Genomic DNA, 16,604 nt, shown 5'->3' with positions numbered 1-16,604 from the left:
CTAGCCTGCAGCTTTTTGGAATAAGCACAAAGATTATACACTGAGATGAGATGTGATCAAGACAACTTAAAATAATCCGTTGAAACTTTTTCGGTCAAAATCATTATCTCTCAAACTCTAAAAATAAACCATCCTCATCTTCAAAAGAAGCTTCTTACCCAACTACCCTCAACATCAATTGTTGTGAGGATATTAGTGTTATCCATGTCCTGAAACTTTATTTGAAATTCATTACCTGTTCCCAAAACTTATTTTGTAATATTCTTTTTTTATAGGATCAAAGTGGACAGAATCTGCCCATGGTAACATGGTATTCATGGTGGTATTTGCCCATGGTATTTTCAATCATTTTGAGGGAAAAACGATAAAATAAAGTTTCTAGAGAGTACATCACTCTATAAAAGGGGATAGGAGGTAAAAGGGGATAGGAGGAGTTTCTAGAGAGTACATCACTCTATAAAAGGGGATAGGAGGTAAAAGGGGATAGGAGGCTGACAGTATTTCAGCTGTGGGGATCTGATTGGCGCACCTTTATGCTCGCTACCACTGATATTGCAGTCAAAGTCAAGCAAATACAAGCGTGCCAATGGTCACGATCTTGACCAACAAAACTCATTGTCTCTCTTTTCTTTTTCTAGAAGGGATAAATGATGTGAGTCTTCCATGCGGAAGCTGCTGACGCTGACAGTTTGAAAGTTCAGCCTAAATATCGTTCGATGGATGGCGAATGAGAGCCTCTTTTGGAAAAATGAAATTCCATTTTCATATTTAAAATAAACCGACCAAAAATTTATAATCGCTAACAGAGCACATCTCAACTTTCCCGGCGCAACCTTTTGTTAGGAAGGGATTCTCAATTTCCCCTGCCCAACAGCTTTTGAAATTAGACTGGTAACACACCTTTTGTAACTTTGGTTTCGATTTATAATTTGATCAATATGACTGGTAACACACCGTTTCGGAATCGATCTGAAATGCGGTCACGAGCTGGAACAGATTTGAGATGCGCCACCGGTGCAGTCTCGAATTTTCCCAAATGGTGTCTCTTCCACCGATGTGGCGGCTCCCGTGGAGCCATAGCCAATCTGACTGTTGGATTTAGCGGGATTTGGAGAAATTTGACGGCCAGATCTGCGGAATCTGACGGCTACCATTTGCCTAATCCCACGGCCCAGATTTACAAAAATTCGACGGTTCAGATTGATTGAGATCCGACGGCCAAAATTGGCCAAGATCCGACGGTCAAGATTGGCCAAGATCTAACGGCCGAGATTGGCCGAGAACCAATGGCTCGGATTGGTTGAGATCCGACGGCCCAGATTGGGCTAGAACCAACGGCTCAGATTGGAAGAGATCCAACGGCCCAGATTGGACGAGATCCAGTGGTTCGGATTGGGCGACATCCAACGGCCCAAATCTATCGAGATTTGACGGACCATATTTCTTTAGATCCGACGGGCCAAATCTAGCAGATCTGACAGCCCAGATTGGGCTAGATCTAACGGCCCAGATTGGGCGAGATCTAACGGTTCAGATTGGGTAGATCTGACGGCTCAGATTGGACCAGGGCTGAAGGCCCAGATTGGGCAAAAACCAACGGCTCAGATTGGGCTAGTTCGGACGGCCCAGATCTATCGAGATCTGACGGCCCCAGTTTGCTAGATCCGACGGCCCATATTTGCAAATCACGATAAATTATAAATTATCGATACGTCGTTGGTAGATAAGTTATAAAGAATAAGTTATGACCTGATACGTCACTGACAGTAAGTTATCAGATGATAGCTAATATTTTTTGATAACTTGTCGACATAGCTTATTATTTTTAGATAAGTAATCAGATGATAACTTCTTATTTTTGGATAAGTTATCAGAGATAGCTTATTATATTTAGATAAGTTATGAGATGATAGCTTATTATGTTCAGATAACTTATCAGAGATAGCTTATTATATTTAGATAAGTTATAAGATGATAGCTTATATGCTGGGATAAGTTATCAGAGATAGCTTATTATACTTAGATAAGTTATAAGATGATAGCTTATATGTTCGATAAATTATCAGAGATAGCTTATTATATTTAGATAAGTTATAAGAGTATAGCTTATATTTTCGATACGTTATCAGAGATCGCTTATTATATTTAGATAAGTTATTAGATGATAGCTTATATGTTTGGATAAGTTATCAGAGATAGCTTATATGTTCGGATAAGTTATCAGAGATAGCTTATTATATTTAGATAAGTTATAAGAGTATCGCTTATATTTTCGATAAGTTATCAGAGATAGCTTATTATATTTAGATAAGTTATTAGATGATAGCTTATATGTTTGGATAAGTTATCAGAGATAGCTTATATGTTCGGATAAGTTATCAGAGATAGCTTATTATATTTAGATAAGTTCTAAGATGATAGCTTATATGTTCGGATAAGTTATCAGAAATAGCTTATTATATTTAGATAAGTTATAAGATATAGCTTATTATTTTCTGATACGTTATCAGAGATAGCTTATTATATTTGGATAAGTTATAAGATGATAGCTTATTATTTTCAGAGAAGTTATCTATTGATAACTTATCAGATGATAACTCTATAAATTATCCACGATAACTTGTCGGTAATAAGCTATCAGCTGATAACTTATATGGCCAGATCTGAGCCGTTGAGGATGTGACAAGTGGCGTCCGTCCGATGGCCAGATCTAGGCCATTGAGAACATGACAAGTGGCGCCCATCCGATAGGCAGATCTGAGCCGTTGAGGATGTGACAAGTGGCGTCCGTCCGATGGCCAGATCTGGGCCATTGAGGACGTGACAAGTGGCGCCCATCCGATAGGCAGATCTAGGCCATTGAGGACGTGACAAGTGGCGCCATCCAATCGCAAGATCTGGGCCATTGAGGACGTGACAAGTGGCGCCTATCCGATAGGCAGATCTGGGCCATTGAGGACGTGACAAGTGGCGCCATCCAATCGCAAGATCTGGGCCATTGAGGACGTGACAAGTGGCGCCTATCCGATAGGCAGATCTGGGCCATTGAGGACGTGACAAGTGGCGCCATCCAATCGCAAGATCTGGGCCATTGAGGACGTGACAAGTGGCGCCCATCCGATAGGCAGATCTGGGCCATCCAATCGCAAGATCTGGGCCATTGAGGACGTGACAAGTGGCGCCATCCGATCGCAGATCTGGGCCATTGAGGACGTGACAAGTGGCGCCATCCAATCGCAAGATCTGGCCGTTGAGGACGTGACAAGTGGCGCCATCCAATCGCAAGATCTGAGCCGTTGAGGACGTGACAAGTGGCGCCATCCGATTGCCAAATCTGAGCCGTTGAGACGTGACAAGTGGCGCCATCCGATTGCCGAATCTGAGCCGTTGACGGCGTGACAAGTGGCCCCATCCGATTTCGAGATCAGATTCCTTCCAATTTTTCCGTCACCAATGACATGCGTTTGACTCTTTATAAACTTGAAGGAAAGGTTTCTGTTTAACGATGTGGGATAATATTGTGTGGAGTGTTAGCTGCATTTTATCGGCGGATGGCGGGAGTAACAAGCGATGGTAAGCCCATTCATTCACATAGCGCTCCACCTAAACTTTGGATCAGTGTGGCGGCACTGCTGTGGATCAATGAAGATTTCAGATAGCAACGCATATGTATAACTAGTGTCCGACGGTTTTTGTTTCAGATGGAAATTTAGTTCCTGTGGAGTGTCATCACTCTTAATTAACGCGAAGTGCAACATCGAGAATATTTGGAACATGATTGCCGCATTGAGAAACTTCATCTCAGAAACGCGGTGAGACTACTCAGACAGACGACAGCTAAACACGGACAAATGGCCGGCTATTTACTCATCTCCACAATCATCAAAAAAATAAAATAAGAAAAAAATGTCAGCGTTGGCGTTCTGTTTATGGCTGTCACGCATTTCACAAGCGCATCTCTTTCAAAATCCAAATCCAAGCAGTACTCCTCAGATGAGCCGTGTGAAATCGGTCTTTCTCCATGCAAGAACGCCTATATATACATTCCGAGTCTCCTAGTGCTACCGTGCAAGACATTCCAGAGGCAACTAATACTTCTAGCCAATAACTGGGAATGCCCATATATATATTCTGAGAATCCTAGTGCTGTTGAAGAAGATCTTGCAGAGTCAATTCATTCTGCTAGACAAGAATTGAATTGGTTTTTATCTGCCAAATTTCAATTGCAGAGGAGGCGAAATGTCGAGGACATACATGACATTAGGAGAACTGAGGACTATGTTGATCGTTCAAGCTCTATTTTTTCCTAATGTATGTAGGTTCTCGACTTTTATGCCTTTTTTTTATAACACATTCTTCCTGCTTCCTTGGTGGTGGGGATGCCTCTAATTTAATGAGAAGAACCCTTTTCATAGTAAATTAATTTAATGAGACATGTCACAATAAGAATTTTACTCATGTAGTAAATTAATTTAAGGAGACATGTCACAATAAGAATTTTACTCATGCCAAATAAGAATTTTACTCATGCCATTTAAGGAGACATGCCACAATAAGAATTTTACTCGCCATTTTTCTAATGTATTAGGCCATTTTTCCTAATTTTTCCTAGGTGCTCGACTTTTATGCCATTTTTTTTTATAACACATGCTTCCTCCTGCTTCCATGGTGGTGGGGATGCCTCTAATTTAATTAGAAGAATCCTTTTCATAGTAAATTAATTTAAGACATGCCACACTAATAATTTTACTCACCTTTCAGTGGAGGATGATCCAACCAATATATGTAGATTCACAACTTTTTATGCCATTTTTTCTAATGTATGTAGGTTCTCGACTTTTATGCCCTTTTTTTATAACACATGCTTCCTGCTTCTATGGTGGGGATGCCTCTAATTTAATTAGAACTCTTTTCATAGTCGCTCTTTTCATAGTCGAGATTTTTACATATGGATTATCGACATACATTCATAATAGCGTATACCAATATATACCTGCATAATAACCCACAAATCTAATCAAGATTGAGATCCACCCATTTGAAAGACAAAGATAATATACACACTAAGCTCACACCTAGTCAAGATTGAGATCCACCCATTAAGCTCAAACCTAGTCAAGATTGAGATCCACCCATTTGAAAGACAAAGATAATATACAGCTCAAATCTAGTCATCCACCCATTTGAAAGACAAAGATAATATACACACTAAGCTCCGTGGATAATTGAAAGGGGTGGATGGGAGGGATAAATTTAAGCTCCGTGGATAACTGAAAGGGGTGGATGGGAGGGCTAAATTTAAGTTGTGATTGTATGAATAACTTAATGGATTACACATACTTAGTGGTGAGTTTTGGTATTGCATTTTCTATACCTTTAACTGAATTCTTGAGTTGTTCTAAATTTTTTTTAATATTGACCATTCTATTGTTCTCCTATTCCTATTTTTTCTTGAAATTTTCTGAAATTTTATCTGTTTGGGCATATAAATCAACATCCTTTCCTTATTTCAACATACATTTTGAATGCCAATTTCTTAGGCTTCAATTTCTTAGATCAGAGCCTAATTCTAAGAATTTCACCTTTGCTATACAATGTGTTTACAATGTGTTAACAATCTAAATTGCATCTCTACAATGTGGCGTCCCTATCTATATTTTGCATTATATTGTCTAGGTTTTGCATTATAGGAAAGGGCAATTTGATAAGGATGCATATGATTTAGCTATCAAAGAATATGATATTTAATTGGAGAACAAAGGTGTATACCTAACAATTAGAATGCATATCTATTGGGAATACACCTCAAAGGTGTTTAGCTAAATAAGTTGAATAGATCTTGGATTTTTCACATCGGGGCATATTCATGATTTAATATCTGAGATAGACCATGTTGATGGTATTTTTAATAGTTATTTTTGTTAATACAAGTATTGTTCTAGGGAAACACCCTAAAAGATATTGAAAATATTGAAAGGAGATCATTACAACACGTGAAGGCTTGGAGTGAGGAAAATCTCCACCAGAAATTTGAAAGTTGGTTTCTTTAGTAGTTATATGCTTCTTGGGAACTGTTGGTCGATATCCTTTCTGTTCGTTGGTATCATGATACTCAACATGCTAGGGGTGTCAATATACATGGAGCTCTTTGTCAGGATCATTGGTTGATAAAGACATAAGTCTTGCTTTTCATATCCATGACACATTGAAGATTGAGATTGCACTAATAGCGAATATGTTAATGAGAAGATCACATTGTGTGGTTGAAGAATCATGTTATGCAATGATTAAGTTAACAAATCAAAGTCACCTATTAAAACGATATCAATTTATGAATATGTAGATGCCACCAAGGATTCATTTGGCTCCCATTCATAAAGCTCACCATCTTCCAATAGGTTATCCTATGTTTCCACAACTCTGCATGATTCCAATGACTCACTGAAAATCCAACATTCCGGTGGTAAATTAAGCCTTTTTTTATTAGTTTGTTCAATATAACTTCTCATTTTTTCAAGGGAACTTTGGAATAAATAATTTGATGGATGTTCAAATGGACACGCCTTTGGTGTTGTAGTCATTCACCTTCCATAGTCCACTACATTATCAACCATGAGTGACATATCATTGAGCCTAACCTCACTGATGTTAACTAGTCCTTTTGCTATCAATGCGGTAAATATATGTGCTATTGACATGCCCTTTGGATAATAGCTTTTCTTCTAATGATGTTCTCGGTCCAAGTGGAACTGACACATTAGACATGAGTCAAGATGGGGTAATTGGTGGTGTACTTTGGATAATAGCTTTTCTTCTAATGATGTTCTCGGTCCAAGCGGAACTGACACATTAGACATGAGTCAAGATGGGGTAATTGGTGGTGTAATTGATTCTTTTAAATCACTCTCTAAGTTGCCAATTACACCGAACTGCATATTTAACTTACCTTACCCCAATTCAACTAATGCCATTCTTTGGTGGTGTAATTGAGTTGTTAATCACACCTTACCACATATTTAACCCACCTTACCCCAATTCAACTAATGCCATCCATTGGTAGTGTAATTGATTCTTTTAAGTCACTCTCTCAGTGGTCAATTACACCTTATTACATATGTAACTGTCCTTACCCGAATTCAACTAATGCCATCATTTGGTGGTGTAATTGATTCATTTAAATCACTCTCTCAGTTTCCAATTACACCTTACTACATATTTAACTTACCTTACTCCAATTCAACTAACGCCATCCTACATATTTAACTGACCTTACTCCAATTCAACTAATGCCATCCTTGAGAGTGACTTTGATGTATCCTTTATCTCATCATTCTTAGAATTCCTTACCTATTGGACCTAGTCATTTCTGAAACAACATGATTGTGTTGCTTTGTAAGTGACAGTGATAATGGGTCGCTAGATCAAAAATTCCACAAATTCCGCACTTATAAAGCTTGCAATTCATGTAAAATAGTTCATAATCAAACAAATTAATATAATAAGTTGACAAATAGATTGACAATTGCTAGAATCATAGTCATCTTCACTTGCATATAGATCTCAAACAACTACTCTATTAGGTTCATCTGTTAACTAATTGGATTAGGTTAGGTTCATGTATTAACTAATCTTAGTGAGACCTTTGAGCCAAGTTGCGATCAAATATTAACACTTTGATTGTATGTAGATGTGAAATCAATGTGCATGGTTCTTCTTTAGTGATCGATGAGAATGTGGAGATTGTTGATCTAGTGGCTAGTGCAATTTGATTTAGCTAGGCTTGAACAACTTGTACTCGAAAATTTATCAATCATTTAGCTAGGTGCAAGAACTAATAGTTCTCCTTTTTATGTTTTATCTTCTCCCCTTTTTTGATTTAGCTAGGCTTGAACAACTTGTACTCGAAAATTTATCAATCATTTAGCTAGGTGCAAGAACTAATAGTTCTCCTTTTTATGTTTTATCTTCTCCCCTTTTTATGTTTCATCTTCTCAGCAATAACAATTCCACTTTTGTGTTTTATCTTCTCAGCAATAACAATTCCACTTTTGTTGTGTCCTCTACAATTTATTAGTTGGATTGCTTGTCAATTTGCTTGAATTTGCCAATCTTTTCATGTCAATAGCTAGGCTTCAACAACTTGTACTCGAAAATTTATCAATCATTTAGCTAGGTGCAAGAACTAATAGTTCTCCTTTTTATGTTTTATCTTCTCCCCTTTTTATGTTTCATCTTCTCAGCAATAACAATTCCACTTTTGTGTTTTATCTTCCCAACAGTAACAATTCCACTTTTGTTGTTTCCTCTACAATTTATTAGTTGAATTGCTTGTCAATTTGCTTGGATTTGCCAACCTTTTCATGTCAATATAGACAACTAATAACTTGTCCTTTTGCTTTTCGATTAACGTGTGACTTATTCTAGATGGATTTGGCTTCTTTCTCCAATTATTCTTGGCTTTAATAGTCAGTGCCTTACTATCAATATCTTTCAATGTCCATACTTCGGACTTGAAGTTGACCTCTCATTGGAGAAACATTTAGAGTACAACTAGGTATTCCAATAGGACATACTTTTCGCATTCAAGAACTTTTATGATTTTTTTGTCAAAATCATTGAAATTCACGAAAAGTAATTAACATTCTAGGTTCGTACATACGTCAATTTCTCGATATAGATGTTAAATATTTCATTTAAACATAATGTAGAAAAGCAAACATTTTGTAAAACCATTCATTAGACAATGACAAAATTTGTCTGTATATAAATGTTAAATATTTCATTTAAACATAATGTAGAAAAGCAAACATTTTGTAAAACCATTCATTAGACAATGACAAAATTTGTCTGTATATAGATATTAAATATTTCATTTAAACATAATATAGAAAAGCAAACATTTTGTAAAACCATTCATTAGACAATGACAAAATTTGTCTGTATATAGATGTTAAATATTTCATTTAAACATAATGTAGAAAAACAAACATTTTGTAAAACCAAAAGCAAACATTTTATAAAACCATAAGCAAATATTTTGTAAAACAATTCATTAGACAATGACAAAATTTGTCTCTACAAGATGTTAAATATTTCATTTAAACATAATGTAGAAAATCAAACATTTTGTAAAACCATTCATTAAACAATGACAAAATTTGTCTCTATATAGATGTTAAATATTTCATTTAAAATGTTAAATATTTCATTTAAATATAATGTAGAAAAGCAAACATTTTGTAAAATGACAAAATTTGTCTCTACATAGATGTTTAATATTTCATTTAAACATAATGTAGAAAATCAAACATTTTGTAAAACCATTCATTAGACAATGACAAAATTTGTCTCTATATAGACGTTAAATATTCCATTTAAATATAACGTAGAAAAACAAACATTTTGTAAAACCATTCATTAGACAATGACAAAATTTGTCGACATAACACAAGCACATATAGACGTTTCTATCTTTTTATTATGCATTGTGCTTATTGCAAAAACAAACATGGATGATATTTATATTTTATCTTTTTATTATAAATTGTTCTATCACACTCACTTAAGATCCCTTCATTGAAACAATTATCATTAAATCAAGTTTCCCCTTCCTTACATTGAAACAATTATTTTAAATCAAGTTTTCCAATTTCTATAAGCATCTATCTTGCTTATCTTCATATCTTCACAAAATTTTTGTTGGATAAAAAATACTCATAAAAATAACTAATAATTGATAAAAATTACTCATAAATAACTAAAAACCCATAATTTTTGTTGGATAAAAAATACTCATAAAAATAACTAATAATTGATAAAAATTACTCATAAATAACTAAAAACCCATATGAATAATCTATAATGAAATGAAAATCAAAATCAATGTCAATTGTTGAATCATTAATTCATGATCATGCTTGCCTATCTTCCTATCTTCACAAAATTTTTGCTGGATAAAAAATACTCATAAAAATAACTAATAATTGATAAAAATTACTCATAAATAACTAAAAGCCCATATATGAATAATCTATAATGAAATGAAAATCATGTCAATGGTTGAATCATTAATTCATGATCATGCAGTTTAGCTTTGCTTTTCCATATATTTAGAAGAATTTCATGAGCAATAAGAAATTTTATTTTAGCTTTGCTTTTCCATATATTTAGAAGAATTTCATGAGCAATAAGAAATTTTATTTTAGCTTTTGCTTTTCCATATATTTAGAAGAATTTCATGAGCAATAAGAAATTTTATTAAACCCTATCAATAAGTAATAAACCTTTCATCAATTTTTCTTATTAAACCTATCAATAAGTAATCAACCTTTCACCAATTAAGATTTGTATTTTATTAAACCCAATCAATAAATAATCAACCTTTCATCAATTTTTCTTATTAAACCTATCAATAAGTAATCAACCTTTCATCAATTAAGATTTCATCGATTAAGATTTATTGATTAAGAAATTTTATTAAACCCTATCAATAAATAATCAACCTTTCATCTTTCATCTTAATTATGTGTCTAAACATCTAATACTCTATTAAGATTTGTTGATTATGTGTCTAAACCTCTCAACCTTTAATTGAGAGGTTAATACTCAATAAAACCCTATCAATAAATAATCAACCTTTCATCTTTCATCAATTAAGATTGGTTGATTATGTGTCTAAACCTCTCAACCTTTATTGAGCCTTTAATACTCAATTAAGATTGGTTGATATGTGTCTAAACCTTAAACCTCTAACCTCTAATACATCTAATAGCATCCACTAAAGGGTGACTGAGGACAATAACATTATTTCCAAATTGACTCCAAGAAACAAAGTTGTGTGCTATAAAGCAAGGCTAGAAGATTTGCATCCACTAATGGGGTGACTGAAGACAATAACATTATTTCCAAATTGAGTGTCAAGAAACAAAGTTGTGTGGTATAAAGCAAGGCTTAACAAGTGGAGAAGATTTTCCAAATTGACATTATTTCTGCCTCATTCACATTCCAAGAAACAAAGTTGTGTTGTGTACTAGAACAAAGCTTAACAAGTGGAGAAGAGGAAACAATGGGTAGTAAATCAGGCACATTCTAACAATGACCTTTTGTTAGATTGCTTCTCAGCGTGTGCAACCAATTAGCTTCACAAGTGGAGAAGAGGAAACCATGGGTGATTTAATGACCTTTTGTTAGATTGCTTCTCAGCGTGTGCAACCAATTTCCAAATTGACAGCTTAACAAGTGGAGAAGAGGAAACCATGGGTGATCTTTTTTTGTTAGATTGCTTCTCAACCAATTTCCAAATTGACAGCTTAACAAGTGGAAAAGAGGAAACCATGGGTGATTTTTTTTGTTAGATTGCTTCTCAGCGTGTGCAACCAATTTCCAAATTGACAGCTTAACAAGTAGAGAAGAGGAAACAATGGGTAGTAAATTAGGGACATTCTAACAATGACCTTTTGTTAGATTGCTTCTCAGCGCGCACAACCAATTTCCAAATTGACATTATTTCTGCTCATTCACACTCCAAGAAACAAAGTTGTGTACTAAAACAAAGCTTAACAAATGGAGAAGAGGAAACAATGGGTAGTAAATCAGGGACATTCTAACAAAAGCTTAACAAATGGAGAAGAAGAAACAATGGGTAGTAAATCAGGCACATTCTAACAATGACCTTTTGTTAGATTGCTTCAGAGCGCTAGCGCAACCAATTTATAATAAGCGATATTCTCTCCATGTTATCAAAGCAACTAGAATTCATGCAAATTCATGCGCAAATTCATGCATTAGAAATATACAAGCGCTATAAGCATGCAAGTCATGCATTGCCAGTCTTTAAATTGCAACTCCCATCGGTAGTATGCAAGTCTTCAAGTCAAATTCATGCATTCATAGATAGTTATTAAGAGCTATAAGCATGCCAGTCTTGTAAATTGCAACTACCATCGGTATTAGAAAATAAAAAAATATGAACAGTATTCCATCAACTGAAAGATTCTTGTATTCATAGGTAGTTACAAGAGCTATAAGCATGAAGTCCTGCAAATTAATTGCAACTACCGATGGTATAAACGAAGCCTTTACAACTTCCAAAATTCTTGCATTCATAGGTAATTACAAGAGCTATAAGCATGCAACTACTAAATTGCAACTACCGATGGTATAAACAAAGCCTTTACAACTTCCAAAGGCCTAATTAAAAAATAAAAAATATGAGCAGTATTCCATCAACTTTAAGATTCTTCCATTCATAGGTAGTTACAAGAGCTATAAGCATGCAACTACTAAATTGCAACTACCAACAATGCAACTACTAAATTGCAACTACCAACAGTATAAACGAAGCCTTTACAACTTCCAAAGGACTAATTAAAAAATAAAAAATATGAGCAGTATTCCATCAACAACTTTAATATGTCCTGTAAATTAATTGCAACTACCGATGGTATAAACGAAGCCTTTACAACTTCCAAAATTCTTGCATTCATAGGTAATTACAAGAGCTATAATCATGCAACTACTAAATTGCAACTACCGATGGTATAAACAAAGCATGCAATTACTAAATTGCAACTACCGATGGTATAAACAAAGCCTTTACAACTTCCAAAGGCCTAATTAAAAAATAAAAAATATGAGCAGTATTCCATCAACTTTAAGATTCTTCCATTCATAGGTAGTTACAAGAGCTATAAGCATGCAACTACTAAATTGCAACTACCAACAATGCAACTACTAAATTGCAACTACCAACAGTATAAACGAAGCCTTTACAACTTCCAAAGGACTAATTAAAAAATAAAAAATATGAGCAGTATTCCATCAACTTTAATATTCAGAATAAACGAAGCCTTTACAACTTCCAAAACTTTAATATTCAGAATAAACGAAGCCTTTACAACTTCCAAAACTTTAATATTCAGAATAAACGAAGCCTTTACAACTTCCAAAGGACTAATTAAAAAATAAAGAATATGAGCAGTATTCCATCAACTTTAAGATTCTTGCATTCGTAAGTAGTTAAAGAGCTATAAGCATGCAACTACTAAATTGCAACTACCAATAGTATAAACGAAGCCTTTACAACGTCCAAAGGACTAATTAAAAAATAAAAAATATGAGCAGTATTCCATCACCTTCAAGATTCTTCATATAGGTAGTTAAAGAGCTATAGAGCTGCAACTACTAAATTGCAACTACCAATAGTATAAACGAAGCCTTTACAACATCCAAAGGACTAATTAAAAAATAAAAAATATGAGCAGTATTCCATAGATTCTTCAAGATTCTTCATATAGGTAGTTAAAGAGCTATAAGCATGCAAGTCTTGTAAATTGCAACTACCGACGGTATAAACGAGCCTTTACAACTTCCAAGATTGTATAAGTAGTTAAAGAGCTATAAGCATGCAAGTCTTGTAAATTGCAACTACCGACGGTATAAACGAGCCTTTACAACTTCCAAGATTGAATCTTGGATTCATAGGTAGTTACAGGAGCTATAAGCATGCAAGTCGTGTAAATTGCAACTACCTATTGTATGAACATAACATATAAACGACGCCTTCACAACTTCCAAGAAATTAAAAAATAAAAAATATGAGCAGTATTCCATCAAGTGAAAGATTATTGCTTTCGGTAGATATCTTGGATTCATAGGTAGTTACAGGAGCTATAAGCATGCAAGTCGTGTAAATTGCAACTACCTATTGTATGAACATATAAACCACGCCTTCACAACTTCCAAGAAATAAAAAAATAAAAAATATGAGCAGTATTCCATCAACTGAAAGATTATTGCTTTCGGTAGATATCTGAGCAGTATTCCATCAACTGAAAGATTATTGCTTTCGGTAGATATCTGTATCAATAAGTTTTTATTGCAAGTCCAAAAACAAAAATGAAAAAAATTATTGAAATATCTGTATCAATATGTTTTTTTTTACAGAAGTCCATAAACAAAAATGAAAAAAAATTCTTGCTTTCAATAGATATCTGTATCAATATGTTTTTTTACAGAAGTCCATAAAAAACAAAAAAAATGAAAAAAATATGTATCAATATGTTTTTTAACAGAAAGTCCATCAAAACAAAACACAAAGGCTGCGGCAATGGAAAAATATGAGTAGTAGATATATGTATCAGTGTTTAAACAATAGCCATCAACTGAAAGATTCTTGCTTTCAGTTGATATCTGTATCAATGTTTAAACAATATTCATCAAGCTTTCCATAGATATATCAATGTTTAAACAATAGTCATCAAACTTTCAAAAGATATCTCTGTGAATGTTTAAACAATAATATTGCAGAAACTCGTGCATTTTTTGTCAATTGAATTACTTGAATCTGAGCTCCAGTAGTATTCCCGAGTCTGACAAAGTTTCGGCATAAACGAGATTTAATAAATATAATATTCCCGAGTCTGACAAAGTTTCGGCATACACTAGATTTGTCTGAATGCACATGAACATATGAAAATACTCGTGGTACAAAGAAATGGTAGATATATGTATCAATGTTTAAACAATAGCCATCAACTGAAAGATTCTTGCTTTCAGTAGATCTCTGTATCAATATTTAAACAATATTCGTCATATCTGTATCTGTATCACTGTTTAAACAATGGTATTGCAGAAACTCGTGCATTTTTTCTCAATTGAATTACTTGAATCTGAGCTCCAACAGTATTCTAACCCAAAAATGCTGACTGAGTTACTAAATATAATATTCCTGAGTCTGGCAAAGTTTCGGCATAAACCAGATTTGTCTGAATGCACATGAACATATGAAAATACTCGTGGTACAAAGAAAGGTTAGGTTTTAAAAATAGAAACTGAGAAACCCTCGGCAAGAATATTCATGAATTACGCTCCAATTACTTTCAATTTTTACACGACCTAGCAAGATATAGTGACCAGGATTGCACCTAGATACTCATTTAGGTAGGATTTACAGTTTATTAATCTCCATCTATAGTACTAAACAATATCTGATGAAAATTACAATCTTGGTAGGAATGCCTCGAATTTACAGTTTATTAATCTCCATCTATAGTACTAAACAATATCTGATGAAAATTACAATCTTGGTAGGAATGCCTCGAAAACTGGAACACAAGTGAAGCATTTCACTAAAAATACGCTACCATTATTCATGGTATTCTTGTAAATAAAGAGTCGGTAGACACTTGTTCTTATGTTCCCATTGAACTATCTTGACGGTGGTTCTGAACCTTGGTTACTTGGTGTTGGATTTGATCCGCCAGTTCCATTATCTGGGGGTCCAACACCCCATTTCCCTTCTTACTCTGAAGGCTCAATAACATGAACTCCTCCATCTGTCATTCCAAGAATGAATTGATTCGGTTCGGATGGGATGTAAAGCGACGACTAGGGGATATGGATTACTGCTGCATAAATAACCCAAACAATAAATTAAATCGTAATATGCCTTGAACAATAAATCAAATCATAGTATGCGCTTGTCAAAAAGCCAAGTCTTAAAAATAGATGTATCAACCATGACAGAATGAAAAAGTCCATTTACATGTTCATTCTCGATGGTAAATATGCAGAAGGTGCAATGCGACAGTGAGGGATCAAGCTTTCTGCATCAAACACTCCAACTGCACCATCACAGAAGCTCGGCCATTGAGGACGTGACAAGTGGCGCCATCCAATCGCAAGATCTGGGCCATTGAGGACGTGACAAGTGGCGTTCATCCAATCAGATACAGATCTGGGCCATTGAGGACGTGACAAGTGGCGTTCATCCAATCAGATCTGGGCCATTGAGGACGTGACAAGTGTCTATAACCATGATAACAAGATCTGGGCCATTGAGGACGTGACAAGTGGTGCCATCCAATCGCAAGATCTATGTTTGTTGAGGACGTGACAAGTGGCGCCATCCGATTGCCAAATCTGAGCCGTTGAGACGTGACAAGTGGCGCCATCCGATTGCCGAATCTGAGCCGTTGACGGCGTGACAAGTGGCCCCATCCGATTTCGAGATCAGATTCCTTCCAATTTTTCCGTCACCAATGACATGCGTTTGACTCTTTATAAACTTGAAGGAAAGGTTTCTGTTTAACGATGTGGGATAATATTGTGTGGAGTGTTAGCTGCATTTTATCGGCGGATGGCGGGAGTAACAAGCGATGGTAAGCCCATTCATTCACATAGCGCTCCACCTAAATTTATGGATTTTTTAAAGTGGATCAGTGTGGCGGCACTGCTGTGGATCAATGAAGATTTCAGATAGCAACGCATATGTATAACTAGTGTCCGACGGTTTTTGTTTCAGATGGAAATTTAGTTCCTGTGGAGTGTCATCACTCTTAATTAACGCGAAGTGCAACATCGAGAATATTTGGAACATGATTGCCGCATTGAGAAACTTCATCTCAGAAACGCGGTGAGACTACTCAGACAGACGACAGCTAAACACGGACAAATGGCCGGCTATTTACTCATCTCCACAATCATCAAAAAATAAAATAAGAAAAAAATGTCAGCGTTGGCGTTCTGTTTATGGCTGTCACGCATTTCACAAGCGCATCTCTTTCAAAATCCAAATCCAAGCAGTACTCCTCAGATGAGCCGTG

At 35.2% G+C, this 16,604-nt stretch overlaps 1 long non-coding RNA gene across 1 annotated transcript; it reads right to left on the bottom strand.

Moving 5' to 3' along the window:
* Window positions 1–14,429: 14,429 nt before the first annotated feature.
* On the bottom strand, window positions 14,430–15,645 carry LOC149207564 (uncharacterized). Its single transcript, XR_016252030.1, has 3 exons — window positions 15,545–15,645; window positions 15,097–15,407; window positions 14,430–15,018 (listed from the first exon to the last, which is right to left on the bottom strand). It is a non-coding gene; the product is annotated as an uncharacterized LOC149207564 (long non-coding RNA).
* Window positions 15,646–16,604: the final 959 nt, after the last annotated feature.

Source organism: Pinus tabuliformis, chromosome 1_2, assembly GCF_031772625.1.
Source record: "Pinus tabuliformis cultivar Carrire ecotype Pingquan chromosome 1_2, CPIR1, whole genome shotgun sequence".
Taxonomy (NCBI): Eukaryota; Viridiplantae; Streptophyta; class Pinopsida; order Pinales; family Pinaceae; genus Pinus; species Pinus tabuliformis.
This window is presented reverse-complemented; position numbering and strand designations above follow the sequence as displayed.